Genomic DNA, 26,877 nt, shown 5'->3' on the forward strand with positions numbered 1-26,877 from the left:
TACTGCTTTAGAAAATATTTTTGAGGATCATTTGAGACCAGGTGGGCAACATGATAAGACTTTATTTCAGCCAAAAGAAAAAAAAATTAGCCAGATGCAGTGGTGCGTGTCTTTGGCCTCATGTACTCAGGAGGCTGAGGTAGGAGAATCCCTTAATCTTGAGAGTTTGAGCCTACTAAGAATCATGCCACTGCACTCCAGCCTGAGCAACAGAGCAAGACCCTGTCTCTCTCTTTCTGTCTGTCTCTCACACACAGACACAGACACACACACACACACACACACACAATAAAAATAAAGAGAAAAATATTCATTAACAATCTCAGTGTTGTAATTACTTTATAATATATCTTAATCTTGAAATGAATTACTCACACTTACATAAAATTGGCACATCTAGCTGTGGTAAGGATCCACTGTTCATTTAGTATGGAGCAAGCACAGAAAGAGGAGAGACAGTTGCTCAGAAACAATCCAAGCAAATTCATCAATTTCTGCCTCCCAGTAGTTGTCCCAACAGAGGAGGACATGACCAGGACATAATTCACACCCTACAGAATGAATACATCTGTGGAAAAGAGTGAGATTAGTGTTACCACTCTCCCATTTCTAAAATCTAATTTTTGGTTTTTAGGAATATGCTTGAAAATTGAGTATCTTCAATTCTGAGAAAATATTTGGAAATATACAATATTCATCCTACAATTTGAGATATAGTACAGAGGTTTTCTGCATACTTTCCCTTCAAATAATAAAGTATATATATAAAGTAACTTATTATTTACATCCAAGATATTATATTATTGTCCAATAGCATGTGTATATATTCATATACCTCAGGTGGAATAATAAACCATTTCTAAGAAGTAAGACTATCTTTAAAATACTGTTTTCTAAATAGAACTGTATTCATAAAACATAGCTCATAAACTCTGTTAGGCAAAAATAAGATATTCTCTCAATATTTTACCATCTCTGCTGATTCATACAATAACTGAAATTTTGGTTTTGCAAAGGTCTGAGAACATAACCTCTGATCTTACAAACTGTGGTTTCAGGGTTCAACAAGAGTCTTCGTACCAAGTATATTAACTCAAACATAGGACTAGACTAAAGATGCCTGTGGTTTCATGAGAAATAACAGCTGTTTTGAAGAGCCAGAAAGACTGGAAACTTTCTTTCCAGACCCCAGCTAGTTGACACTCAACTGGCAAACATTGAGTTCTGAATGCCTAAGAGGTTGTTGTCCAGGCTTGGTTCCTGATTGAGATCCAGGCATCAGGAGAGGTTGTTTTGTTAAAACTATGGCTGGAGCAGCATGCAAGACTGAAAAAGAAGGGCACAGTGAACATGGAGATGGAAGAGGACAAGGAAGAAGGAAAAAGGAGGAAGAAAGAGAGATAAGAGAGGTACATGGGACATCAGGGCTTTCTTTTATCTTGATACTTTTTAATTTCCTGCCGTAGTACTGGTAAACAACTCTTCCAGGAAGCCAAATGCTTGTAATCTTGCTTGGTTGGAGAGAATTGATTTTATCCTGGCTTTCTGTGGCAGTTATCTCAGTTAACAAAGCAATAAAATACTGATCTGGGAAAGAAACAGTTTTTACTGGTGAAAAGGGTGCGCGTTGAGACAAGGAGCCAAAATCACTCATTAATAGCGTTTCTTCATTTGACTTAATTTCAGGAGGAGAAAATGATGCAATTATATTAGCCTTATAATGGATTCTGGGTCTTCGTATTTTTGTTTCAGGCTGGATCCAGGTTCTCACTTTCCCAGCTTTAAAAACAGCAAAGTATTCAATATTATCAGCCTCAGACTGAATTCAGGGTCTGTCTGCTTAGGTTACAGACAGTATCCAAGATATGAGTGCTCTTCCTTTAAGCAAGGTCCATGGTTTGACTACTGGAGATAGAACCTTGGGGCAGAATCTTAATAGAAAGGTTTCAGACTAGATGAAAGTGTGAATTATGTCAACTTCAGGCTGGATCCAGGGACTGACTATTTGAGATTTTGAATAAGCCCAGGATCTGTCTTTATTCATTTGAATGTAAAATGAAGATCTGGCTTTATCAGTTTCCTGCTTGATCCAGGGTCTCACTGCTTGGGTTTCAGGGTGGGTCCAGGTTTGATATATAGCAGCTCTTTGCTGAGTCCAGGGCCAAAATATACCAACTTCTGTCTGGGGCCAGGGACAGATTGACTGACTCTCAGGGTGAATCTGACTGTGTCACTCTCAGGTTGGTTCCAGGATCTTATTGAATTCATTTTAGTGTGAAACCAGTATCGTATCACTGTATTGGCTTCAATGTGGGTCCAGGGATTCATTTTAGAGTAAGTCCATTGTCTGATTGTTACAGGTACATGCTGAGTCCAAGGGTAATTTATACTGACTTGATTCTGGGTCTAGGAGTGCATCATTTGAGATTCAAGTTGGGTCCACTGCCAGACTGCATCATTTTGAGTTGGGGACCAATGTGTCAACACACCCACCTCAGGCCAGGTCCTAATTGCTTGAGATTCAGGATCAGTTCATTGTTTCATTTTACCCGTATCAGAATGGGCCCAGTGTCTGACTGAATTGGTTTCCACATAGGTCCAAGGTTGGATAACATCACCTTCAGGCTGGGTCCAGGGTCTGGCTTCATGCTTTTCAGATTGGTTCAATGGGTGGATTATTTGCCATTCTGGCTTCATCCAAGTAGTAACTGTTTGAGAATAAGGTTGAGTACCATTTCTTCTTGTATTGTTTTGGGTCTGAAACAAAGCAATCAGAGTATTAGTCATGCATTTTGCTGCCTGCATTTCAGCCTGATACAAAAGTGTGGTGTATCAGAGAAGGACAGGGTCCAGGTCCTGACTGCTTGAAATTCAGCGTGAGTCAAAGGCCTGATTGTATTAGTTTTAGCTCACGTCCAGGGGTGCATTGTGCCTGCTTCAGTCCAGATCCATAGTTTTACTGTATCACCTTCTGGGATCTGGTCTGAGATCTCACTGTACCTGATCAGATTGGGTACATGGGAAGAAGACATCAGTTTCAGATTGAATCCGTGTTATAAATGCTGTAGCTCTATATTTGGCCCAGTTCTATTTTACCATGTCCAAAGGGAGTGAATGTGCTCAGAGTTTGAAATTCTGACTGAGCCCAAGGTTTTTGTTTATTTTTTCTGTTCCAGTTTTAAACTAAATTCTACTAACTAGAGCTTCAGGTTGGGACCATGGTTTTGCTGCTTGTGGTGCAGGCACTATCCAGGATATAAGTGTTTCAAATTCAGGTGAGGTCTATTCATTGATATTTTCAATTTCATGGTGTGTCCATAAAATAGACACTTGATTTTCATCTTGGATCAAAGGTTGTGAAGTATCAGGTTCAGGCAGTAATGAAATTCTATAAATATTTTAGCTTCAGATGGTGCCCAGAGTTTCTAAGCTTCAATCTTAAGCATTGTCCAAAATGAGCCCATATCACTCTGTGTATAAGAATTTCCATCTGGAAAATTATCATGAGTCCACTTTGTGTCTGTTGAAGCTGTAGCCTCTGTCCATGTGTTTACCACTGGAGACTCAGACTGGGATCATGGGGTGATTCATTCAGACACAGGTAGTGTTCAGGGTTTTCTGCTGTAGGGATACCCTGAGTCCATGGTAACATTGAGGAAATAACAGCCCATGCCCCTGGATTTTCTGCTGAAGATTCATCATAGGTCCATGATATAAGTATATCAGATACAGTCTGTGTCCAGGTAATTCCTACTGGAGACTGGGCCTGAAGCCACAGTATAATTTTGTCAGATACTGGCTGTGTGGAGATAATGACTGGAGAAGATTCAGCCTGGGTCCACAGTGCAAGTATATCAGATACAGTCTGTGTCCAGGGATTTGTTGCTAGAAGTAAAGCTTTGGTCCATGGGGTGACTGTGGAAGCTATTGCCTCTATCCATGGATTGACTCCTAGAGATACAGGCTGGGCCCACAATGATAATGTATTAGACATAGGCAGTATCCAGCGATTTACTGCTGAAGATTCAAATTGGATTAATTTTATGTATATGTCATATACAGGCAGTATTCACATAATTAATACTGCAGATTCAGATTGGGACCATAATCTTGTTATATTAGATGAAGGCTGTGCTCAGGCCTTTACTGTTGCAGCTACAGCCTGTGCCCAAATTGTAGCTGTATAAAAAACAGGCTGTGTCCAGGGATTTAGTGCTGGAAATTCAGCCTGGGTCCAGGGTATAACTTTCAGAGATACAGCCTCTGTCCAGTTATTTAGTGGTAGACATTTAGGTTGAGTCCATGCTTTCGGTGTGCCATGTAAACTTTGTGAACAGATTAATGATAGAGTTACAGCCTGTGTACACAATGTAAGTGTATCAACAACAGGGTTTCTTGAGGGATGTACTGCCAAATATTCAGTCTGGGTACATGATATGACTATATCAATCTCAGCCTCTAACAGAGGACATGGGGCTAGGGATTCAGACTTTGTCCAGATATTTATAATTTGAGACTTAGACTGCATCATGGGATTTACAGCTGGAAATTCAGCCTGGTCCCACGTGTTTACTTATGGATATTTCATTTGGGTTCACAGTGTGACTACATCAGGTAGAGGTTGTAACCAGAAATTGACTGCTGGAGATTTTGTCTGTGTCCATGTTATGACTGTGTCAGCTAGAGCCTCTCTCCTGGGAATTATTACTAGAGATACAGCCATGTACTACAGCATGACTATACCAGTTACAGCCACTGTTAAGGGATTTATTGCTGGCAACAGATCCTGGTTCCATGATGAGACTATTTCAGTTTTAGACATTCTCCATGGATTTACTGCTACATAAACATTCTTAGCCAATGATTTCATTTTGTCAAGTAGAGTGTATGTGCAGACGTTGTTGATTTTAGAATGAACCTGGGTCCACAGTAAGACAATTTCTGTTTCAAGCTTTGTGGAGGGATTTACTCCTACAGATTCAGCTTCGTTCAGTAGTATAACTAGCAGGTACAGGCCGTGCCCAGTCATTTACCTTTGGAGACTCAGCCTCGGTCTACTGTGTGAATATACTGGTTTCATTTGGTTTCCAGAGATTTATGACAGGTGATTTGACTTGGTTCCATAGTTTGATTGTATGAGCTTTTGCCTGTGTCAAATGCTTTACTGCTGAAGACTCAGCCTGGGTCCATGGTATGAGTGTAACAGATACAGATTGGATCCAAGGCTTTACTGTTAAAAATTCTGACTGAGTGCACAGTGTCTGTGTTTTGGCTACAGGTTCTGTCCTGTAAGTTACTGCTGGGGAGTCAGCCTGATGCCATGGTGTATCTGTGTCATACATAGACTGTGTCCAAAGATTTCATGCTGGAGATTCAGATGGTGCCCATAGTGTGATAGTAGCAGCCCAAGGCAGTATCCATGGATATCCTGCTCTTAATTCAGCCTCTTTCTATAATGTGATGCTATCAGCTGTGGACATTGTCCAGCTATTTACTAATGGACATTCAACCTGGGTCCAAGGTACGAGTATGGAAGGTAAAGGATGTGTCCATGGAATTACTACTGGAGATACAGCCTGGGCCCATGGTGTGACTGTGGAAGTTACAGCGTCTGTGCACAGATTTACTGTTGAAGACTCAGCTTGTGTCCAAAGGATAATGTTATCAGATTCAGGCAGTGTAAAGAGATTTACTGCTGAAGATTCGCCTTCGGCTCATGGTTTGATTGTATAAGATACGTACTGTGTCCATGGATTTATTGCTGGAGACTCATCCTGAATCCAGGTATAGTACTGTCACCTACAGACTTTTTTCAGGGATTTATTGCTGGAAATTCAGGCTTGGCCCACAGCTTGTCTGCATCAGCTGTTGTCTGTGTCCAAGAATTTACTGCTGGAGAATCTTTCAGGATCTCCTGTGTGACTGTATAAGTTTCAGATTGTGTCCTGGCATTTCCTTCTATAAATACAGCCTGATTCCATGGTAGGACCATATCAGCTGTAGCCTCTCTCCAGGGATTCATTGCTGGAGTTTTACCTGGAATCCATGCTTGAGTCCAAGATACAGGTGGATATTCAGCGTGGGTCCATGGTAAGAATATATCATGTGCCAGGGACTTACTCCCAGAGTTTCAGCCAGAATCCATATTGTGAGTATATCAGTTTCAGACTGTGTCTAAGGATTTAATTATAGTGATTTAGCCTGGATACACATTGTGACCATGTCAGATATAGCACAACGTATCCAAGAATTCATCACTAGTGATTCAGCATGGGTCCCTAGTGTGGTTATATCAGTTTCCAAGTGTTTCCAGGAATGTATTGCTGGAGACTCAACCTGGGTTCACAGTGTTATTGTTTCAGTAACAAAATGTATCCAGTAGTTTACTGCTGGCAAATAAACCATGGTCCACAATGAGGTAGGATTAAATTCAGATGGAAGCCAGGTATGTCTTTCTAGATATTCAGACTGTAATATTGTCCAAGGATTTGTTGGCATTTCATCCAGGATCAATGGTATGACAGTTTCAGCTATAGTTTTTGCCCAGGGATTCATTGTTGGAAATCTAAATTGGATCCATAGTGTAACTATCTTAGCTATAGGCTCTGTTAAGGGAAATAAGGCTGGAAATTCACCTTGGTTCCCATATGTGACTTTATCAGATACAGAATGTGTCCAGAGATTCACCGCTGGAGATTTGGCAATAGTCCACAGTATGACTGGATCAGTTTCAGACTGCCTCCAGGATGTTAATCCTTGAAATTCAGCCTTTGTCCATGTTGAGACTATACCTGCTAACATCTTTGTCCAATAGTTTATTCTTGCAGTTTCAATCTGGGTCCACAGTGGGACTCTGTCTGTTTCAGATTGTGTCCAGGAATTTAATTCTTGAGACTCTCCTTGCATCCATGGTGATAATATAGTAGCTTCTTTTTGTACCCAGCAGTTAATTACACCAATGTCTTTCTGAATCCATGGTCTCAATGTGTCATCTCCAGCTTGGATACAGGATCTAACTTTATCACTTTCAACCTTGCCCCAGTGTCTAAATGGGTAAGTTTCATGATGTGTTCAGTCTCTTAGCTTATCAGGCACAGGTTGGTTCCAAAACCTCACTGTTTCAGTTTCAGACTGTATCCAATGGTGATCTGTCAGAGTTATTGGTTCTCTCTGCTCTGTGACTGTGTCTGCTTGAGACTGAAACAAAGGTTTGATGATATCAGCTTCTGTGTGATTCCAGGGTCAGGATCTATCACCTTCAGATTGGGGCCTAGGTATTACTGTTTCCATTCCAGTTTGGGCCCAGTACCTAACTGGATCTGTTTCTGTTTGGGTCTAAAGTTTTTATTTCCATTCCTCAGTCTAGGTTCTGGGCCACAACATTTTAAATTTATGCCAAATCCAGTGTCTCACTCTTTCATTTTCTTTTTTTTTTATTTTATTATTATTATACTTTAAGTTTTAGGGTACATGTGCACAATGTGCAGGTTAGTTACATGTGTATACATGTGCCATGCTGGTGTGCTGCACCCATTAACTCATCATTTAGCATTAGGTATATCTCCTAATGCTATCCCTCCCCCCTCCCCCTACCCCACAACAGTCCCCAGAGTGTGATGTTCCCCTTCCTGTGTCCATGTGTTCTCATTATTCAATTCCCATCTATGAGTGAGAACATGTGGTGTTTGGTTTTTTGTCTTTACGATAGTTTACTGAGAATGCTGATTTCCAATTTCATCCATGTCCATACAAAGAACATGAATTCATCATTTTTATGGCTGCATAGTATTCCATGGTGTATATGTGCCACATTTTCTTAATCCCATCTATCATTGTTGGACATTTGGGTTGTTTCCAAGTATTTGCTATTGTGAATAGTGATGCAATAAACATACGTGTGCATGTGTCTTTATAGCTGCATGATTTATAGTCCTCTGGGTATATACCCAGTAATGGGATGGCTGGATCAAATGGTATTTCTAGTTCTAGATCCCTGAGGAACCGCCACACTGACTTTCACAATGGCTGAACTAGCTTACAGTCCCACCAACAGTGTAAAAATGTTCCTATTTCTCCACATCCTCCCCCGCACCTGTTGTTTCCTAACTTTTTAATGATTGCCACTCTAACTGGTGTGAGATGGTATCTCATTGTGGTTTTGATTTGCATTTCTCTGATGGCCAGTGATGGTGAGCATTTTTTCATGTGTTTTTTGGCTGCATAAATGTCTTGTTTTGAGAAGTGTCTGTTCATGTCCTTCGCCCACTTGTGGATGGGGTTGTTTGTTTTTTTTCGTGTAAATTTGTTTGAGTTCATTGTAGATTCTGGATATTAGCCCTTTGTCAGATGAGTAGGTTGTGAAATTTTTCTCGCATTTTGTAGGTTGCCTGTTCGCTCTTTAGTTTCTTTTGCTGTGCAGAAGCTCTTTAGTTTAATTAGATCATTTTCAGCTTGTAACCATGGTTTAATTGTATCAGCTTTCAGGTGAGTCAAGAGTGTTCGTGGTTGAGTTTCTGGCTGGGTCCAGGTTTGTACTACGGCTGTTTTAGGCTGACTCCAGGGTCTGATCATGTCAACTTTAGAGTGAATTAAGGGCTCAGTTATGTTCATAATAGGATGTATTAAGATCCATGTATGCATCAGGGGTTTGAGTATAATAGCTTCATGCTTATTCAATGTACTAAGTCTATCCATTTGATTACAGGGCCTGATCATACTAGTTTTATGTTGCATCTAAGACTTAATATTGTCACCTTCAGACTTAGCAAATTAATATGGAGTATGCCATATAGAAGCAATCCAGAACTAAGTTGACTCAGGTTCCATGAGAGTCCAGTATCCATCTGTCCTTTCTATAGCTTCTTGGCATCCAAATACATTCTATACTGGCTGACACCATGGTTAAAATGTATGGGTTACTGTAGCATACTGAGATATATCTTCATTGAGGGATGAATGAGCCCATAGTTCAATTTTATTAACTACAAAAGAAATGGTGGAATCTAGCTGTAAGTTACTGGTTTGGCACCAGGGTTAACTCTATGAGCTACCTGATACTTCTGGTTTCTGATACTCTTCATTAGATTTAATCTGCATCACTCTTCCTGTTTTATATGACACAAATTGTTTCCAAGTTTTAACTTAAGTAGTAATTTCAAGCCAAGGTCTAGCTACAAGTTGTACATGAGATAGGACATTAATAGATTGAACTTGAAACTGACCAGTATCCATCTTGTAAGGAATTTAGATCCACCTGTGCCACTGGAAAAGAGAAAACAAGATCCACCAGCATTAACTAATGGTAGAGTATGAAGCCTAATTATACCAGCTAATGTATAAATCCAAGATCTTGCTGAATCAGTCAGAGTTTGATATTTATAATTCATTGTATTTCTCTGAGGAAGATTCCAGGGTATAGGTATAATATCTGTTTGGGGGTTCTGGGGTCCAGAAAAAACATTGAGAAGTGTTCATTTCTGTGATACTCCAGCATTCAGCTGTATTGGGATGATCTCATAGTTTGGCAACAGAAGAAATCCATGGTCATACCATTGGAAATTTGCTAGCTGAGGAGAGGTGACCACTTTGAAAGTGTAATAGCCTATTGGCATAGAAAGTCTCTATCATTTGAATAAAAAAGCATTGAATGAGGACTCCAGTGCTTTCTCTTCACTGGGGAAGTGCTTAATCTTCTTGTCCATGTTTGTACTGAGAATCTATGGATGACCAAAGTGGCAGAGCTTGTGTTAGAGCTAAGTATGTTTTGTGGACTACCTTCTACTCCAGGAGGAAACTGCAGGGTAGAGAAAAAAATAGGACCTAGTGATTTCTGGGATGCCTTGATAAGCTGTCTCATCAAATTCAGTTCCCAGCCAAGCAGGTGTTTAAAGTCATCAGGGGACACTCCTCCATTGTGTTGGGATCTCATTCTGGTACAGAGAGTGTGAGCAGAAATGAGGTCAGATAGGGGTGAGGATACAATCTGATGAGGGTTGGATGGGGTCTTGCACCTTCACCTTCAAAAGAGCTGAAGAGAGATGACAGAGAAGGTGCTTCCAACTGCATCCCCTTAATTGAACAAGCAGTTCACACCATGGCCCCATGTTCATCTGGGAGTACTCCAACATGCAGGGAACATTAGGATTGCAAACTGGGCCTTCCTGGCAAACTCCCAATTTGAGGGCTTTCATTGTCATAACCAAATGGGACTGGGATGGATTGATGCTGGGTGGGATGTGGCCTCCACACTTGCCTCTTCTTTTCCTGACTTCCATGCTCCTCATTGACATACAGTTTCCTGGATCTGGCTAAATGTCTTACACTCTAAGTATTTCCCAGTTCATGGAGGATGGCCCTCATGGGAATATGTTGCGTGAGTGTTGCCTTCCAAACACTGTCACGTTTTAATGACTGGGCTGCTTTGATACATTTAAAACCATAAATTCCATTACAGATGCCAGCCAGAAGGAAAACTTTTGTTCTCCCACTTCTATTGGAGAGCTGCATGATTTGTGTAGGATGAGAAGTAGGCAGGCCTGTCTGGCTTTTGCCTGGTAATGTAGGCCGTATTTCATTATATCTGCATGTCCTGTCTCATTGTGGAGGGAGTATTTCATTGAGTTGTTGCAGGATGCAACTGCCTCTTGCCAAAGATCTCTTGGCTGCTAGGGATTTCAGTGAGAAAAGGAAAGTTGGGTAAGCTAGCTGCACTCCAGGGTTTGGGTCATGGTATCTTTTTGGAGGCTGTGGTTGTTTGTACTTTGCAGGAGGCTTTTGTGTCCTCTGACAGGAATCTTTGAACATTGCTTGGACTCCAGCACAAGTCAGCTTTTCTCTTGGATGAGTTTTGATTTATCTTTGCTGTCATGGTGAGTCCACAGTGGCTGTCAACAATGCTACTGAACACCCTATTCAGGGTTGCAATCACAACAGACTACCTCAGAGACATTGTCTCTACCTCATCTGCACCTGTGAGCACCTAGGTCGAGGGGTGAGAACACTGATCCACCTTCGCCTTGCCTTTATCGTGGTCCCTGCCTTTCCCAGAGAGCCCTTGCAGGGTCCAGGGTGAAGGGAGGAAGTGAGGTAAAGGGCCTGGCCATCTTTGGCTGATACCCACCTCTTGGGTCTCAGGTATTATTCCATCAATCAAAGACCCCTAAAAAACTCACCAGACTATATTCCAAACCCCATGGGACCCAATTCCTGCACACAGCCTCTTTCGAGAATGGAGTCAGAAGAGCAGTTTCTAGGGACCACCTCACAGTCTCAAAACTTCTTCTTCTCCATCTGGACCAGAACACAAACACAGCCCAATGGAGCCCTAAAATCGCACCTGTTCCATTTTTTTTTTCTGCTTAGGAAGGTTCACAGACCTGAGAATTGAGCGCCCGCACCTGCCCGTGAATGTGTATGTGCTGTTCTCAGGGCACAATGCCTTAACTGTCAGTTCTGTCTAGCTCGCAATGAATGACACAATTGCCTAGCAACAAGTCACCGTGGCTTGGCGGAGAAGGAAACTTCCCTGGAGGTGCGTCAGCGGTGGACTCTCATCTGTTTTCTTTGTGGGATGCCCAGGATAGTACCGTGATTCTAGGAGAAGACAGGCGTGAGCCAGCCTGAAGAAATGTCAAGGAGAGCTCCAGAAATAAAAAACAGATTCCCATGGGTCCAAAATAAATCTGCAGGATGTCTCAGGCCTGCCTACACGTTGTAGGGGTTAGTCCTTTAGAAACTTGCTCCACAGTGATTTACAGATACAACCCGCCTGTATTCCCCAGGGTTGTTTTCTCCATGGTGGGAGTTTCTGCAGAACCATGCAGCCTCAGAACCTGCCTAGCTGTGTGTTTCTTTTGGAGTGTTGCAAGTGTTGGATGTCTGCCTTTGTGTGTGTATGTGTGTGTGTGTCTGTGTGTGTGCCTATAAGTGGAGCCTGCTTACATGAATGTGACTAACGCAGTCTTGAAGCAGCACTTCTTTCATTTGAGTCTCCCAACCTTTTGGTGGGTGGTCTATGTGGCTCTTCCTAGGCTGTGGGGCTCCGTGTTATTTCCTATGGATAAAGAATCCACAGTGAATTGGGAGTCTGGCTGTGACCCGTCTGAGTTCAAATCACCTACCCCTGCAATTAAAGCCACTCTTCTTCAAAGAAGAGGAGCACACCTCACCGGAGAATAGACATCTCCCAGTGTTTCATTGTCCTGTGACCAAGCCCAAGAGATACACTAAAATTCTGTCTTCAGGGCCCCTTGAAATTACCTCAAATTTGCCTGGCAGTTGAGCAGGTGCTTCATGTTGTGAGGGAGCACTCTGCCATCATCTTGGAATTTCATTCTGGGACAGAAAGTGTGAGCAAAAATAAGGTCAGAGGGGTGAGGATGGAATCTGGTCAGGATTGGATGGGGTCCCACACTTTCACCTGCAAAAAGGTGAAGAGTGATGACACAGAAATTTTTTCCAACTGCATCCCCACATTCCCTTAGTTGCACAAGCAGTCCACGCCATGGCCTGGTGTTCAGGTGGGAGTATTCCAACGTGCAAGGAATATTTAGAGTACAAATTGGGGCCATCCTGGCAAACTCCTGATTTGAGGGCTTTCATACCCGGAGCCAAATGGTAGTGGAATGGATTGATGCTGGGTGGGATGTGACCTCCAGACTTGCTTCTTCTTTTCCTGACTTCCATGATCCTTCTCAGCCTAGGGTATCCTGGGTCTGGATCACCATCTTCCACACTAAACGTTTCTCAGTTCTCTGAGAACGAACCTCATGAGAATCCATTGTGTGAGTGTTTCCTTCTAAACACGGTCACATTTTAATGACTGTGCAGCTTTGATACTTTTAAAACCATAAATTCCTGTTACAGTCACCAATAAGGAAGCTCTTGTTCTCCCACTTCTTTGGGTGGGTTGCATGATTCCTATAGGATGAGAAGGAGGCAGCTGTGTCTAGCTTTTTCCTGTAAATCTAGCCTCAATTTCATTTCGTCTACAGGGCTTCATTCTGGAGGACCTCTTTCACTGGGCTGTCGCTTGTTGGAACTGCTTCCCACCACAGATTATTTAGCTGCCAGGGATTTCAGAGAGCGAAAGGAACTTCAGGTAGGCTAGCTGCACTTCAGCTTGTGGGTCATTGTCTTCTTTTGGGGGCTGAGGTTGTTTGGACTTTGCAGGAGGCATTTGGGTCCTGTGATGGAAATCATGGAGAATTGCTTGGACTCCAACACAAAGCGGCTCATTCTCTCATGCGAGCCTTGATTTTTCTTTGTTTTCATAGGGAATCCAAGTGTCCCCCAACAGCATTACTGGGGATCCTTTTTAGGCTTGCCGTTGCTATGGAGGCCATTGAGACACTGTCTCAAACTCCTCTGCAGCTGTGAGAGGCCAGTCTGAGGTATGAGAAAACTACTTCACTTTGGACATGCTTTTGTCATGGTTTCTGCCTTTCCTAGAAAGCTCCTGTGAGGTCCAGAATGAAGAGAGGCAGTGAGATCAAGAGCCAGGACATCTTTCACTGATATATGCCTCTGGGGTCTCAGGTATGATTCTGTCACCCAAAGGACCCTCAATAACACACCAGACTATATTCCAATCCCAATGTGACCAGATTCTGCCACATAGCTTCTTTCAGGAATGGAGTCAGAAGAGCAGTTTCCAGTGATCACCTCACAGTCATGAAATGACTCATCCTCTAGCAGGACTTTAACATGGAGATGGCCTGAAAGGGCTCAAAGTTTGAGACTTTCAGAGTCTCGCTGTGGGTTTTGCAGGTAACCTTTTTCCTGATACAAGGCCAGCTCTACCTGTACCAGTTTTCTCTAATTAGGCAGGCATTTCTAACAGGTGAATGCCCAGCCTGCCTCACAAATGCACATGCCCTGGTCTCAGTGCACCTGGTCTGATTTTGAGCTCTGGCTAGTGTCACAATAAATGTCAATGTTGCCTAACGACAAGTACTACAGCTTGGCAGTGTAGGAAACCTCCATGTAGGTTCGTCAGTGGTGGATTCTTACCTGTTTTTTTCTGTGGAATCCATGTGATAGTCCCATGATTCTAGGGCAAGGAAGACATGAGCCAGCCTGAAGAAATATCAAGCAGAGCCTCAGGAATAAACCATGAAATCCCTAAGTTTCCAAAAAATCTGCTGGATTCCTCAGGCCTGCCTAGAATTTGCAGGGGTGAGTCTTTATGAAATTGCCCCAGTGATTTCTAGGTACAGCCTGATTGTGTTCCTTGGGTTTGCTCTCTATTAAATGGGGCTTCCTGCAGAACCATGCAGCCTCAGGGGCTGACAGATTGTGTGTTTCTGTGGGATGGTTGTGAGTGTTGGATATCTCTGTATGCGTGTGACATTGTGTGTGTGTTTGTGCCTTTAAGTGGAATCTGCTTAAAGGAATGTGGCTAATGCACGTCAGTGATTCCTTTTTTTTTTTTTTTTTTTTGAGTCTCCCAACCTTGTGGTGGCCTGTCTGTGTGGCTCAGCTTAGGGTGGCTCTGCTTAGGCTGCAGTTCTCTGTATTCTTTATTTTTCTGTGGATCATGAATCCGCAGTGAATTAAGAGGTGTATTATGACATGCAAGTGTCCAAATCACCTCTTGCTGAAAAAAAAAAAAAAAGTTACTCTTTTGAAAGAAGAGAAGCACACCACACCAAAAAACACAAATCTTCCAGTGTTTCATTGTCCTGTGGCCAAACCAGAGAGAGACACTAGCAGTCCTGTCCTCAGGGCCACTTGAATTCACCTTGACTTTGGTTCCCAGATGAGCAGGTCCTTCACGTCATGAGGGTGCAACCCTTCATCATCTTGGGATTTCATCCTGGGACAGAGTGTGAGCAGCAGTAAGGTCAGATAGGGGTGAGGTTATAATCTAGTGAGATTTGGATAGGTTCCAGCAACTTCACCTGAAAAAAAAATATCAAGACTGGTGACACTGAAGATGCTTCTAACTCCATGTCTGCATTCCCTTAATTTCACAAGCAGTCCACACAATGGCCTGGGGTTTAGATGGGAGTACTCTAAGGTGCAGAGAACATTTGGAGTGCAAATTGGAGTCATACTGGCAAACTCTTGATTTGAGGGATTTTATGTCTGGAACCAAATGTGAATGGAGTGGATTGATGCTGGGTGGGATGTGGCCTCCAGAATAGCCTCTTCTTTTCCTGAATTGCATGTTCCTTTTCAGGCTAGGGTTTCCTGGGTCTGATTCTACCACTTCCACACTCAACGTTTCCCAGTTCATGGGGAACGACCCTCATGGGAATCCATTGCATGAATGTTTCTTTCTAAACACTGTTATGTTTAAATGAGTGGGCAGCTTTGATACCTTTAAAACCATAAATTCATGTTACAGGCACTAAAAAGGAAACTCTTGTTTTACCTCTTCTGGCTGCATGATTCCTGTAGGATGAGAAGCACACAGCCATGTCTGGTTTTTGGCTGATAATCTAGCCTCTGTTTCATTTCATCTGCATGGCCTTCTCATCATGGAAGAGCTGTTTCATTGGGCTGTTGCTGGATGGGACTGCCTATTCCTTCAGATTATTTAGCTGTCAGAAAATTCAGAGAGCAAAAGGAACTTTGTGTAGGCTGGCTGCCCTCCAGGTTGTGGTTCATTGTCTTCTTGTGGGAGCTGAGGTTGTTTGCACGTTGCAGGAGGATTTTCAGTCCTCTGACAGGAATCATTGAATCTTGCATGACTCAAGCACAAGGCAGCTGATTCTCTCAGGTGAGCCTTGATTTATCTTTGCTTTCATGGGGAATCCTCAGGGGCTCTCAACAGCACCACTGGTCACCTTTTTGAGGCTTGCCATTGCCACAAACGACCTCTGAGACACTGTGTCAACTTCATCTTCACCCAGGAGAGGCCAGTCCGAGGTTTGAGAACACTGCTCCACCCTGCACTTGGCTTTGTCATGGTTGCTGCCTTTTCCAGAGAGGGCTTACAAGGCCCAGAATGAAGGGAGGAAGTGACGTCAAGAGCCCAGCCATCTTTCATTGACACCCACCTCTGGGGTCTCAGGTAAAATTCTGACACCTAAAGAATGCTCAACAACACACCAGCCTATATTCCAGTCCCCACAGGACCTAATTTTTGCAGACAGCCTCTTTTGGGAATGGAGTCAGAGGGGTAGTTTCCAGCAACCCCTTTAGAATCTTGAAATGCCTCCTCCTCCATAGGGACCCGACAATGGAGGCAGTCCAAAGGGGTCCTGAGGTCGAGACTTTTAGGGTCCTACAGTGGGTTTTCACAGATAGCCTTTTTCCTGATACCGGGCGGGCTTTGCCTGTTTCATTTGCCTCTGCTTAGGCTGGTTGACAGCTCTGACATCCAGGCATCTAGGCCTGCCTCACAAATGCTCATGCACTAGACTTAGGGCACCTAGCCTGATTGTGAACTCTGGCTAGCATCACAATGAATGTCACCATTGCCTAGCGACAAGTCTCTGTGGCTTGGTGAAGGGGACCTCCGTGGATGTGCTCCGGCCATGGACTCTCACCTGTCTTCCATGTGGGATCCACGGGATTGTCCCATGATCCTAGAAGAGGACAGAAGTGAGCCAGCCTGAAGAAATGTCAAGCAGAGCCCCTGGAATGAGTGGCAAAATCCCTAAGGATCCATAAGGATCTGTAGGATTCCTCAGGCTTGCCTAGATGGTGTAGGGGTGAGTCTTTTTGAAACTTGTCCTATGGTAATTACTAGGTACAGCCTGCCTGTGTTCCTTAGGGTTGCCCACTCCCAGGTGGGGCTTCCTGCAGAACCACACAGTCTCATGAGCTTCCAGGCTGTGTGTTTCTGTGGAAGTATTGGAAGTGTTGGATATCTGCATGTGCATGTGGCATTGTATGTTTGTGTGTGTGTGTGCATGTGTGTGTTTTGTGTGTGTCTGTAAGTAAAGTCTTCTTAAAGGAATGTGGCTAATGCACTTCAACATTTTTTTTGAGTCTCCCACACTTTTCATGGTCTGTCTGTGTGGTTCTTCTTGGGCTGCAGGGCTCCCTGTTCTTTATTTTTCTGGGAATCATGAATCTGCAGTGAATCGGGAGGCAGGCCGAGACCCACCGATGTCCAAATCACCTCCCCCTGCAGAAAAAGCCACTATTCTAGGCAAAGAAGGAGTAAACCACACCAAAAAACAGACATCTGCCAGTACTTTATTGTCACATGGCCAACCCAGGGACAGACAGTAACAGTCCCGTCCACAGGCCCGTTGAATTTACCTCAAATTCGGTTGCCAACTGAGTAGGTACTTCAAGTCATGAGGTGACATTCTTCTATCATCTTGAGATTTCATCCTGGTACATAGAATTTGGGCAGAAATAATGTCAGATAGGGGAAAGTATACCATCTGGTGAGGGGTGGATGGGGTTCTGCAAATTCACTTGCAAAAAAAAAAAAAGTAACTACAGATGACCTAGGGTGCTTCCAACATTATACTTGCATTACCTTAATTGCACAAGCCATCCTAACTATTGCTCGGTGTTCAGGTGGAAGTGCTCCAAAGTTCAAGGAATACTTGGAGTGCAAGTTGGGGCCACTTTGGCAAACCCCCAATTTGAGGGCTTTCATACCTGGAGCCAAATGGGAGTGGTATGGATTGGTGCTGAATGGGATGTGGCCTCCAGATCCATAAGGATCTGTAGGATTCTTGTTTTCTTGACTTCCATGTTCCTCATCAGCCAAGGGTTTCTCTGGGTCTAGCTCAATGACTTTTTTACTAAACATTTCCCAGTTCATAGTGAATGGCCCTCATTGGAATCTATTGCGTGAATGTTCCCTTGTAAACACTTTCATGTTTTAATGACTGGGCAGCTTTGTTACTTTTAAAACCATAAATTCCAGTTACAGCTACCAACAAGAAACCATTCTTCTCCCACTTACATAGGAGGGCTGCATGATTCCTGTAGGATGAAAAGCAGCCAGCTGTGTCTGGCCTTTGCCTGGTAATCTAGACTCTGTTTTCACTTCATCTACGCAGCTTTCTCATCGTGGAGGGGCTCTTTCATTGGGCTGTTGCTGGATAGACTGCCTCTTGCCACAGATTATTTTGCTGGCAGGGATTTCAAATAGCAAAAAGGACTTCAGGTAGGCTGGCTGTGCTCCAGGTTTCAGGTCGCTGTCTCATTCTGGTGTCTGAGGTTCTTTGCACCTTGCAGAAGGATTCTGGGTCCTCTGACAGGTATCACTGAACATTGCTTGGACTCAAGCACAAGGCAGCTCATTCTTTCAGGCAAGCCTTGATTTCTTTTTGCCATCTTCAGGAATCCACAGTGCCCCTTAATAAAACTACTGGATATGCTTTTCAGGCTTGCCATAGCCAAAGATATCCTCTGGGACACTGTCTCAACCTCATCTGCAGCAGTGAGAGGCCAGTCTGAGATGTGAGAGCACTGCTCCACTTTTGACTTGCCTGCCTTTATTGGGGTTCCCGCCTCTCCCAGAGTGCTCCTCTGAGGGCCAGGATGAAGGGAGGCAGTGAGATCAAGAGCCCAGTCATCTTTCACTGACACCCACCTCTGAGTTGTATGATTCTATCACACAGGAAACCTTCAAGCACACACCAGACTATATTCCAATCCTCATAGGACCTGATTCTGGAACAGAGCCTCTTTCGGAAATAAAGTCAGAAGAGCAGTTTCCAGGGACCACCTCACAGTCTTGAAGCCCCTCCTCCTCCAGGGGGACCTGAAAATGGAGATGGCCTGAAGGGGCCCTGAGGTCAAGACTTTTAGGGTCCTGTAGTGGGTTTCCACAGACAGCCTTTTTCCTGATACCAGGCTGGCTCTGCCTGTACTGTTTTCCTCTGCTTAGGCAAGCTGACAGCTCTGAGAGCTGGGCATCTGGGCCTGCCTCATGAATGCCCATGGTCTAGGCTCAGGAACATGGCCTGATTATGAGCTGTGGCTAGCATCACAATGAATGTCACCGTTGCCTTGCCACAAGTCCCTGCAGCTTGGTGGAGAAGGAGACCTCATTGGAGGTTCCTCAGAGGTGGGCTCTCACCTATTTTTTTGTAGGACCTACAGGATAGTCCCATGAACCTAGGAGAGGGCAGACATGAGCTAGCCCAAGAAAACATCAAGCAGGGCCCCAGGAACAAACTGCAAAATTCTTAAGGATCCAAAAAAATCTGCATGATTCCTCATTGCTGTCTATACGTTGTAAGGGTGAGTCTTTTTGAAAGTTACCCGCCTGTGATTTCTATGTACAGTCCACCTGTATTCCCTGGGGTTGCTCTCTCCTCTCCCAGGTGAGGTTTGTGCAGAACGCTGCAGCCTCGGGAGCTGCCAGGCTGTTTCTCTGTGGGAGTGTTGTGAGTGTTGGATGTCTACATGTGTGTGTTGCATCGTGTGTTTGTGTGTGTGTGTGCCTTGAAGTGGAGTCTGCTTAAAGGAATGTGGCTAACGCAATTCTGCTCTCCTTTTTTTTCTTTCTTTGTTTCTTTCTTTTTTTTTTTTTTTTTGAGTCTCCTACACCGCCTGTCTGTGTGGCTGTGCTTGGGCTGCAGGGCTCTGTGCTTTTATTTTTCCGTGAATCATGAATCTGCAGTGAATTGGGAGTGGGGCTGAGACCCTACATCATCCAAATCACCTCCCTCTGCAAAAAAAAAAGCTGGTTTTCTTGCAAGAAGAGTAGCACACCATACCAAAAAACAAACATCTCCAAGTATTTCATTGCATTGTGGTCAAACAAGGTGGAGAAATGAGAAATCCTGTCTGCAGTTTCCCTTTAATTTACCTCGAATTTGGTTCCCAGGTGAGCATGTGCTTCATGTCGTGAAGGGGCACTTCTTCATCATCTTGAGATTTCATCCTGGGACATAGGCTGTGAGCAGCAATAAGGTCAGGAAAGGCTGGGGTCTTGCTACTTCACCTGCAAAAGAAATAAAGACAGATGACACAGAAGGTGCTTCCAACTCCATCCCCACATTCCCTAAATTGCACACACAGTCCACACTATGGTCCAGTTTTCAGGTGGTAAGGAAGGAGACCACCACTCTTATTGTCTAATACTCAGAAAAAGAAAGAGGAAGCCAAAGCTAAAGAAAGGCAGAAATGAGATCAATAGTCAGACAGCCTGGTGCCACACCCCAGGCATTGTAGTTAAAAATCAACCCCTGACTTAACCGCTTCTATTACCTATAGATTCCAGACATTGTATGAGGAAGTATTGTGAAACCTTCTGTTCTGTTCTCTTCTTTCCTGATTACCAATGCCTGAAGCCCCAGCCACATACCCCATGATTGCTTCATTGATCACAACCCTTTCACATGAACCATTTAGAGTTATAAGCCTTTAAAAGGTGCAGAAATCTCTCTTGGGGAGCTTGGTTTTTGAGACACAAGTCTGCCAAAACTCCCTGCCAAATAAAGCCACTTCCTTCTTTAGGTTGGTGTCTGAATGGTTTTGTCTGTGGCTCATCCTTCTACATTTCTTGGTTCCCTGACTGGGAAGAGAGGTGATTAGTAGATGGCCTAGGTAGCCCCTTAGGTAGCTTATGCTTGCCCTGTAGAGCATCCCTGCAGGATAATCCATCCAGCTTGAGTGACGCAAATACTGATAGTGCTTCTGAGTAGGCAACTGCCTGGTTGGAACACCTCACCAGAGCATTGCAAAGCAGGCCACCACAGAGGATTGACAGAGTGGCTGAACACCAGGAAGGAACTGGCACTTGGAATCTGGAAATCTCGAACACAGTAAGACCAGTCTTGGAAACTTACCAACTCTGTTTGAGCAGAAGTGTGGCCTGATCACTCACAGTGTGCCTTTATCAGCACTTTGGCTTTGGTTTTGATTTTTACTTGGCTTGAATTAATTGATTTAGTGTGAATTAGATGAGTGAGGGACATTTACCCTTTCCCTCTTGCAGTGCCAGTGTTGTCTTCTCTGGGGGAAAAATGGTTCAGACACAAAGTAACCCAGCCCCCTAGGAACTATGAAGAATAATTTCAAGAAGGGATTTAAAAGAGACTGTGGAGTTACTATGACACCAGGGAAACTTAAAACTTTGTGTGAGATAGACTGGCCAACATTAGAAGTGGGTAGGCCATCAGAAGGAAGTCTAGATAGGTCTCTTGTTTCAAAGGTATGGCACAAGATATCCTGTAATCCGGGGCACCCAGACCAGTTCTTATACATAGACACTTGGTTACAACTGGTTTTAGAACTCCCACAATAGTTAAGAGGACAGGCAGCAGCAACATTATTAGTGGCAAAGGGACAAATAGCCAAGGAATAGTTCCACTCCAACCATCGAGGGAAGCTATGTCCTAATTTTCTGTCTGACCCAATATCAGAAGACTCATGGCAGGAAATGACACCAGTGATGCCCCTGTCCCTTACCAAGAAGAGAGACTCTCCAATTCTGTCCCCACAGTACCTGTGCCTCTGCAAGACACACACACCCCTAGGCCAACCACAGTAGGCAAGTAAGGATGTGAAGCTGTGGGAGAAACCCCAACCTTGGTGGCTCACTTACCACCTAAGACTGGGATACAAATGCCCCTGAGGAAGCAGCGGTATACTGGGGTAGGCGATGACAGGCATATGGTGGAAATGCATGCCTTTGTGTATCAACCCTTTACTTCTACTGATCTCCTAATTTGGAAAAAAATACACCATCTTATATTAAAAACCTCAGACTTTAATTGACTTGCTTCAAACTATTATCCAGACCCACAACCCTACTTGGGCCAATTGCCACTGCCACCAGCTGCTTATGTATCTCTTTAACACAGATAGAAGGGGAAGGTTGCTCCAGAAGCCAACCAAGTGGCTGGAGGAACGTGCTCCTTCTGATTACCAAAACCTCCAGGAGTATGTGAGGATCCAATTACCCGTAATGGATCCCCAGTGGAACCTAAATGAAGGAGAAGTTATAGAAAGTCTGAAGCAATATAGGGAAGCCCACTTAGAAGGGTTAAATAAGGGATCTCAGAAGGCCACAAATGTTAACAAAGTCTCTGAAGTCATTGAAGAAAAAGAAGAGAGTCTGGCACAATTTTATGGAAGACTATGTGAGGTCTACCATATGTGTACTCCCTGTGATCCTGAAAGTTCTGAACATCAGTACATGATTAACATGGTTTTAGTTAGTCAAAGCACAGAAGACATTAGAAGAAAACTTCAGAAACAGGCTGGATTTGCGAGTATGAACACTTCACAGTTGTTGGAAATAGCCAATCAGTTGTTTGTGAATAGGGATGCAGCAAGAAAATGAGTGCCAAGTCTGGCAATAGGCCAACCTGCTAGCTGCAGCTATTAGAGGGGTACCTCCAAAGAGTGAAAGAATGAGTGGCCCTGGGAAAAACATCCAGTATGACTGACCATGCCTGCAGTGTAACTAGTGTGCATGCTGTGAAGAAATAGGGCATTGATAAGACAAGTGTCTCCAGTTAAAAGAGAAACAAAATGGCTCCAAGCCAGAGGTCTCAAGCAAGGATGAAAGGGCCTTGTTTAATCTGGCAGAAGGGTTCCTGGACTGAGGGGGACAGGGTTCAGATGAACTGAATGAGTCCATGGTCAGGAAGACAGTTGGGGGCAAAGAGATTGTATTTCTTGTCAATACTGGTGCTGAACATTCAGTATTGACCATCCTGGTCTCCCACTTATCCAAAAAGACTATTGATATAATCAGAGCCACAGGAGTCTCAGCAAAACAATTTTTCTGCTTGCCCCAGACTTGTGCCATAGGGGGATGTGAAGTGAGTCTTCACAGCCCTTATGCTCCCCAGAGGGGAGAAATGGAGACTTTTCATAACTGAGCTAGTCCAAGAGATAGAACCAGCTCTGGCTAAGCAGTGGCCAAGGGTGTGGGCAGAAGATATTCCTCCAGGTCTGGCAGTCAACCAAGCCCCTGCACTCGTAGAAGTTAAGCCTGGGGCCCAGCTGGTCAGGCAAAGGCTGTGCTCATTCCCCAGAGAAGCTCTTGAAGATATCCAGGTTCATCTTAAATGTCTGAGAGCCTTTGAAATTATATTCCCTTGTCAGTCTTCATGGAATACTCCCCTCTTGCCTGTTCCCAAGCCAGGGACCAAGGACTACAGGCCACTATAGGACTTGCACTTAGTCAATCAAGCTACAGTCACTTTAAACCCAATAGTAGATAACCTGTACACATTGTTGGGGTTACTGCCAGCTTAGGAAAACTGGTTCACCTGCCCAGACAAGAATGACATTTTTGTTAGCATCAGACTATCTCCTGAGAGCCAGAAACTGTTTGTGTTTCAATGGGAAGATCTGGGGTCATGTGTCACCATTCACCACACTTGGATCCGCTTTCCCCAAGGGTTCAAGAACTCCCCCACCATCTTCAGGGAGGCACTGCCTCAAGACCTCAAAAAGTTCCCCACCAAAGACCTAGGATGTGTTTTGCTCCAGTATGTTGATGACCTTCTTCTGGCATACCCCATGGCAGTAGGGTGCTCCAGTGGGACAGATGCCCTGCTTCAGACCTAGAGGATTCTTGGTATAAGTTGTCCAAGAAGAAATTTCAGATATGCAGACAGCTGATACGCTACCTGGGATTCACTATCTGACAGAGGGAACACAGCTCGGGGTCATAAAAAAAGCAGGTCTTCTGCAGCCTATCAGAGCCTAAGATCAGAAGGAAGGTGAGACATTTCTTAGGAGCTATATTGCCAAGCCCCTGTATGGGGTTAAAAAGAGGGGTGAAAAGGAACCTTTTGAATGGGGATCCCAATAACAGCAAGCCTTTTGTGACTTAAAAGAGAAACTCATGTCAGCCCCAGTCTTGGGTCTGCCTAACCTGACAAAGCCATTTACACTATATGTGTCAGAGAGAAAAAATGGCATTTGGGCTTTTGACCCAGACTGTGGGGCTCTGGCTGAGGCTGTTGGCCTACCTCTTTAAGCAACTAGATGGGGTATCTAAAGCTTGGACCCCATGTTTGAGAGCCTTAGCAGCAACTGCCCTGCCAGCACGATAAGCAGATAAACTAACTCTTGGGCAAAACCTGAACATAAAGACCCCCACCATGATGCGATGACTTTAATGAATACCAAAGGACATCATTGGCTAACCAGTGCTATACTAACGAAGTACCAAAGCTTGCTCTGTGAAAATCCCCACATAACCATTGAAGTTTGTAACAACCTGAACTCTGCCACCTTGCTCCCAGTATCAGGAAGCCCTGTTAAGCATAACTGTGTAGAGGTGTTGGACTCAGTTTACTCTAGCATACCTGATCTCTGGGACCAGCCTTGGGCACCAGTGGACTGGGAGTTGTACATGGATGGGAACAGCTTTGTAAACCCACAAGGACAGAGGTATGCAGGATACGCATTGGTAATCCTGTATGCTGTCATTGAGGCCAAACCATTTTACCAGGGTACTTCAGCCCAGAAACCAAGGTCATTGCTTTAATTCGGGCCTTAGAACTCAGTGGATGTAAGAATGTAAAAATTTAAACTGACTCTCTGTATGTCATCTTATCCACCCACGTTCATGGAACATTATATAAAGAAAAGGGCCTGATAAACCCTGGAGGAAAGGACAAAAAAAAATCAGCAAGAAATCTTGCAATGATTAGAAGAAGTATGGAACCCCAAAAAAGTGGCAGTCATGCATTGCAGCGAGGTTCTACCACGGTGGCTTTAGGAAACTCCAGAGCTGACTCAGAGACTAAAAAAGCAGCCTCCACCCCCTACCAGGCAGAAGGAGGGCAAACAGCAAGAGAGTGATAGTTCAGCTACCAGATGGAAAAATACTCTTGCTACAGCTGCTAGGAGCCACAGTTGTACTGGCTATGCCTGAAACTGCCCATCTAGGTCAGGAATCACTTGAAAAGTTGTTAGACCAGTACGCCTAAATGTAGCATTTTCCAGCTCTTGCCAAAACGGTGGCACAGTGATGTATTACCTGCTGACAGCACAAGGCGAGGCAGGGTCCAGCTGTTCAGTCCAGCATACAAGTTTATGGAGAAGACCCCTTTTGAAGATCTCTAGGTGGACTTCACAGAAATGCCAAAGTGTGGAGGTAATATGTATTTATCAGATTTTTTGCATACCCACTTTGTGTGGATAGAGGCTTATCCAGCATGAACTGATCAAACTCATGAAGTAACTCATGTGCTTCTTTGTGATCTTATTCCCAGATTTGCACTGCCCTCATGAATCAGCTCAGATAATGGGCCAGCATTTGTGGCTGACTTAGTGCAGGAGACAGCAAAGGTTTTGGAGATCACATGAAAACTGCATGCAGCCTACTGACCTCAGATTATGGAAATGTGGAGCAAATGAATCTGACTATCAAAAGTAGTTTCGGGAAAGTGTGCCAGGAAACAGGATGAAAATGGTTACAGCCCCTCTCTAAGGCATTGTTTAAATAAGATGCACCCCTTCTAAAAAAGCAGGATATTCCCCTTAGGAAATATTATATAGTAGAACCCCTCCCATATTATGGGGACCCCCAGGACTCCTTGAGAGTGAGGTGAAGTTGAGTTACAGCAAAAGCTACAGGCTCTAGGAAAAATTACACAAACAATTTCTGCTTGGGTAAATGAGCCATGCCCTATTATTCTCCCCAGTTCACCCCTTTGCCCCCGGTGATCAAGACTGCATCAAAGACTGGAACATAACCCCACTATGGCCACAATGGAAAGGACCCCTGACCATCATTTTGACCACTCTGACTGCCATGAATGTAGAAGGAATCCCAGCCTGGATCCATCACCATAGTGTAAAAACTGCAGTGGCTGAGACCTGGGAGGTGAGAGCAAGCCTTGAAAACCCCTGCAAAATGACACTGAGAAAGACGACAATCCCTGCTCCAGTGACAACAGGAAGCTGACTGTTCTACACACTTCTGAAGCATTAGAAAACTCGTTGTGGGAGTTATTCTCCTTAAAATTTGGGCTTGTATAATAAAGACTGATTTTCCCTGCGTGGAGGACTGTTCCCAGTGTATTCATCAGGTTACTGAGGTAGGGCAACAAGTTAAAACTATCTTTCTGTTTTATAGTTATTATGAATGCCTAGGGAGCTCAAAAGGAACTTGCCTGTATAACTTCACTCAGTATAAAATGTGCAGCTCAGTAAATGACAGAACTGATATGTGATATAACACATCTGAGACTCCTATGATCACAATCTTTGAAATAAGATTAAGAACTGATCTTTTCCTAAGTGATACAAGTGAAATAATAAAACAGAAGAAAAGGGAACCCCCAAACACATAACCTTAAATTTTGATGCTTGTGCCACCATTAAGAGTAACCAGCAAGGATTAGTATGTGGCTCTCTATATTGAGAAAAAAGTTATACAGCGGAGAATAAGCATATTTGCTATGAGTTAGGCCTATGTGATAAAGCATGTACTTTTTGGTCTTGTTTCATTTGGGCTACCTGGAAAAAGAATGAAAAAGTTCTAGTTTGGCTTCAGAAGGAAAGGATGATTCCTCTTACACTTAGTGGCCACTGTAACCCCTTAGAACTAATAATAACAAATCCCCATTGAAAAGAGGGAGAAAATGTAACTCTAGGGATCAGCAGATCTGGTCTGGATCCTTAAGTAAATATTTTGGTCTGAGGAGAATTCAAAAGGCACTCTCCTGAACCAGTGTTTCAGACCTTCTATGATGAATTAAATGTGCCAGTATCAGAGCACCCAGGGAAGACATATAATTTGTTCCTGCAGTTAGCACAAAATTTAGCCCATTCCCTCAATGCTACTTCCTGTTATGTATGTGAGGGTACCACTAAGGGAGATCAATGGCCTTGGGGAGCCCAATAATTAGTGACCACTGATCCAGTCCCTGATAAGATTCCAGTACAGAAGGCCCATACTGGCAACTTCTGGGTTTTAAGAACCTTAATTATTAAGCCATACTGCATAGCTAGAGGAGGACAGAACTTCACTCT

At 43.8% G+C, this 26,877-nt stretch overlaps 1 long non-coding RNA gene across 2 annotated transcripts; it reads left to right on the top strand.

Annotated features, from left to right (window-relative positions):
• Window positions 1-1,056: 1,056 nt before the first annotated feature.
• Window positions 1,057-25,934, top strand: LOC134809390 (uncharacterized). Of its 2 annotated transcripts, XR_010154964.1 has the most exons (5): window positions 1,096-1,409; window positions 12,993-13,099; window positions 13,450-15,724; window positions 15,858-16,018; window positions 25,545-25,934. It is a non-coding gene; the product is annotated as an uncharacterized LOC134809390 (long non-coding RNA). The 2 variants fall into 2 exon arrangements; XR_010154963.1 differs by having other exon boundaries at window positions 1,057-1,409; window positions 13,450-16,018.
• The last annotated feature ends 943 nt before the right edge of the window (window positions 25,935-26,877 follow it).

The sequence above is a fragment of the Pan troglodytes genome, chromosome Y, assembly GCF_028858775.2.
Source record: "Pan troglodytes isolate AG18354 chromosome Y, NHGRI_mPanTro3-v2.0_pri, whole genome shotgun sequence".
Taxonomy (NCBI): domain Eukaryota; kingdom Metazoa; phylum Chordata; class Mammalia; order Primates; family Hominidae; genus Pan; species Pan troglodytes.